This window comes from Gymnoscopelus braueri, assembly GCF_963280865.1.
Source record: "Gymnoscopelus braueri genome assembly, contig: SCAFFOLD_105, whole genome shotgun sequence".
In the NCBI taxonomy this organism is placed as follows: domain Eukaryota; kingdom Metazoa; phylum Chordata; class Actinopteri; order Myctophiformes; family Myctophidae; genus Gymnoscopelus; species Gymnoscopelus braueri.
Genome location: NW_027660631.1, coordinates 199,580 through 203,840, shown reverse-complemented (window position 1 = coordinate 203,840; position 4,261 = coordinate 199,580). Strand labels below are relative to the sequence as shown.

Genomic DNA, 4,261 nt, shown 5'->3' with positions numbered 1-4,261 from the left:
AGCTATTTTCTGTATTTTCACCAAAAGTGCCCTTTTGGAAACTTCAGTCCCTGCCCCTCTAACATTCTCTGCACGTCCCTGCACACATGCATCTCCTCATGATGAACAACTTTCACACTCTGACTTTTGACCTCTGACCTTTAGATCTCCCACCATTTTTTATTACATGAAAAGCTGTTAAAATCTATCTCCTCCTGGGATTTTTGAGCAATCTGCACGAAACTTTTTACACATGAACTTTGGACCTATGCCGACATAACGATGGGAGCGGATTTTTTCTAAGTTAAAAAATGAAGCTTTAATGAGCCAATGAATATTGCAGTTTTATGAAAATTATTCATCTGCCTAAAACATACATGCAGACTCACATTTCTTTGAAAAATTGCAGTAATGTACAGGGTCATTCAAAATATCACTGAAACCAATCTTACTCCAATTGGTCAAACGGGGGCGCTATAGCATTTTTTTTTTTGGCCGACAGCCATTAAACCTGCTTACACATGTGCCTTGGCTCATGAGGAACACATGTATCACGTTGACCAGTAAGCTCTGCCCAGATTGTCCGCAATTTTGAGCAGTTTGAAAAACACTTAAACCCAGGATTTTTCAGCTATTTGCGTGAAACTGTATCATCTGTGTGAACTCCTTTTTCACAGGTACCTGACTGTTGGTCCAATGGCTTTTCGCTTAAACGTGTGCCTCACAACTTGAAGGTCGCCAGTTCAAGCCTCCCTTGATGCAGACTTCATTAAAGTTGCATTACACACAACATGATTGTGTCAATGAATACATGTGCAAACGGTAAAGATAACATGAAATGCTTATTTGAGAGTATGTTTTTTCAATGTATGACGTACTTCATTGTGAAAATAGCCGATCTACAATCTCACAACTTTTCAGATAGCAACGTTTTGTGAGCTTGTAGATCGGCTGCTTTCACTGGTTTCGGTTTCGAGGAGACATACAATTTCTCTATTGGTAAATGGTTTGTGAACGAGTGATTTTAGTGTTAGTGAAACAGGGGCTTGGTTCATGACAGAAGGCAAAAGTTTATGATCTTCAACAGACAACTTCAGCCTGGATGAAGCTATAGCACTACAGGTAGTGTCTCAGCCTGTGAGTCCTAAGGTTGAGAGTTTGATTCCTGTCAATGGCAATAGGTTGAGCTGTCTGTTTCTCTCACTCTGTCTGTCTATCTGGCTCTGTCTGTAGGTGGGTCATTCCACTTTTCAATTGCATCGCACAAAACATGACTGCATCAAATAATGCATGTGCAATTTTTAAAGATAACATGAAATGCTTATTTGAGAGTATGTTTTTACAATGTGTGACATACTTCATTGTGAAAATAGTCGATCTACAATCAAACAACATCTTGTAGATCGGCTACTTTCACTAGTTCGTTCTGAGGAGACAAAAAAAATCTTTATTGCTAAATGGTTTGTGAACCAGTTATCTAGAGTAGTTCGGGACACAGAGGCTTGGTTCATAATGGATGAAAATAAATTTAGATGTCAACAGACACTGTCAGGGAGGCCATATATCTAGCTCAATGAGAAGAGAGGCAGCCTGTGAGTCCGTGGGTCACTGGTACGATCCCTGTCCCTGACAATGTATTGAGGTGATCATGATTTGGCATTCTTGGGTTTACACATAGTGTTTCTTGAGGATAGGCTTAGGCGTTGTTTTACTGAGGTTAGGGTTAGTGGGGGTTTAAAATGCTCATTTGTTAATTGCATGGTCTTCTTTCTCTCAAGTTCAGTCTTCTATGTTTCTATGGCTTATTGTGCATATTACTTCATTTATTGCTTCATTCATTGCTTCTTTCTTTTTTTCTTTCTGCATTCACTGGGCCCGTATTATTGCTGCTTGTAGCTATATTTGTTGTTGTCTTTGGCTAGCAGTAATAATCCTTGTAGAATGAATGGAACACCCAATGTCTCCCAGTAACGTTAACTCTTCAGTGAATGACCTGCTACTACTGATGTAGCTCACTGGACGTTAAACAGCTAGGACGTTAAACAGCTTTGGTATGGTGGCCGCCATACGTGCTGTGATTGGCCAGTGCCCGTCCCCCCCGGAAATGGGGGGAACGGGCACTGGCCAATCTCAGCGCGAGAGCCAGAGGAGGCGTCTACCTTTATATGTCTATGAGCCGACATAGACATATAAAGGTAGACGCCTCCTCTGGCTCTGAAGCGTCGGCACGGCGGGCGCGCTTCCGCTTCCTGGGCAAGGAAGCTTTTGTTCCTGGGGGACAGCTGGAAATTTCCACGTGCGTCACAGAAGGGGGCGTTCAGTAGGCCAATGAGAGGCAGGTGGGGGCGGGACAACTAGATTCTGACAAGTCCTGGAAAAGACGCGCTGCCAATCACAGCACGTATGGCGGCCACCATACCAAACAGGTCACTCCAACGAACTGCAGAGGCCAATGAGGTATCTAGGTTTCTAAATTCCATTCCCCAAAGTTCGGTCACTCGCTTCCTCCACTCGCGCCTAAGCCCCGCCCCTGCGAGGAGCCGAGGATTATTTGCGAGGACGGAGTGGTCGAGTGGTTGCCGTCAAAGGATCGGACTGCACTTAGCGTCATTTCAAAGCGACGGCAAATTCCGCGATCACTTATGACGTCTCAAACAGCTGGACCAGAGCCGTGGATGAAAATATACATGCATAGAATAATATGCAGGTATAGAATAATACAGAATATAAGAATAGACAATTCATCAATGTGGATGGCCACATTGTTATCTTTATAGTTTTATAGTTCAAACATTTTGTGCAAAGCCATTTATTCCTGAAATAGTGAACGAAGCGCCAGGATAAGCAAACTTACATTTATGAATTAAATCCTGACCCGAAAAAAAAGCAGATCTACAAGCTCACTACGGCAGCTTTGCGATGCGTTGTTAGCTTGTGGATTGGCTATGTGCAGTGAAGATATTTAGTGTACAGCAAAACAGGAGAGGGAAGTATAGAGACTATATGAATCAGTTCAACTCATAGGGTTTAAGCCGTGAAAAACTGTCTTTGTATCTGTCCACTGAAACATTTATTTATTTGTATTTGGTTGTCAGGAGTAGATTATCAATGATTTAAGAAAGCATGCATATGTCCACAGTTATTTGAGTCAAATTGTAACTCATGTTCTTTGTATGCAGACCACAGGCACAGAAGGGCAGTGGCACTCCAAGGACTGCATGCAGTTTTATCTTTAGGGAAATTAACCAATAGTGAAGACTATTGTCAGGTAAATCAACATTTAAGGCATCAAGGAGCACACGTCTCTCATTGACATTTGGGGGATATGTCTTAATGTTCATTTGTTAATTGTGCTCCAATCTAGAGAGACAACATGGACCGGCACACCAGTGGCGTCCGAAAGAGTATCCTGGAGAGATCGTGGCGGTTCCAGCATGCCCACATTCAGCGCTGTAAGCTCCAGTGGTGTTGGAGGAAGTAGTGGTTGGAGGAAGAAGTGGTCGTCGACGGCCTTCCAGATGTTCCAACTGCCTTCCATGTTCTCTTTGGCATTCTTTATACTCTCCCACATTGAGTATCCTCCAGGTTTCAAGTGTTTCTTTGAGACTGTGCAAAAGATCTTCCCGTCTCTGGATAGCAAAAATTGTTCAGCACAAATTCAGACACTGAGAACCAAACTGTCTCAGTTATAGACTCTATTATTTGCCACATGGATGCACTATTTTGAGGTTGTCAAAGTCAAGCCCCCAGAACCACAGTAGAACGGTGAAGCTGCCGTTACCTGGTGGTCAAATCTGGGATTGCAATACTTCCGCATTTAAAAGGCCACTGCGCATGCTTCTACCATTTGAAACCCTAATGCGCCTGCTCGGTCCTCAAGTCTTCCGCATTTAGGCGCTCAAATGAAGAAAAATGCAGAAGTAGAGCGATAATTTGTAGTGCTACAAACTACAAAAGAACATCATGAACATTATCCGAAAATAGCAAATCTATAAGCTTGTAGATTTGCTATTTTCGGCAGAGAGGTTTGGTGGAGGGGGACGCTCAAGTTCAGTTCATGTTAAAGAAGGCTCAACCAAGGGTCCATTATCTGAGTGTGGCCAAACGAGCGCAGCTCCCTCCAGATGTGCTGACCCAGGTATACGTGACCTTCATCAGACCAGTGTTGGAATATGCTTCACCTGTCTGGGGCGGCCTTCCAAAATACCTGATTCAGGAACTGGAATGTCTACAGAGAAGGTGCTGCCGCATCATTGGGATACCAACTAATTCCTTCCCTACT

General features: G+C 43.2%; 1 long non-coding RNA gene across 1 annotated transcript; it reads left to right on the top strand.

The window, feature by feature from the left end:
- The first annotated feature begins 3,153 nt into the window (after positions 1–3,153).
- LOC308081347 lies at positions 3,154–4,020 on the top strand. Its single transcript, XR_013932830.1, has 2 exons — positions 3,154–3,247; positions 3,344–4,020. It is a non-coding gene; the product is annotated as an uncharacterized lncRNA (long non-coding RNA).
- Positions 4,021–4,261: the final 241 nt, after the last annotated feature.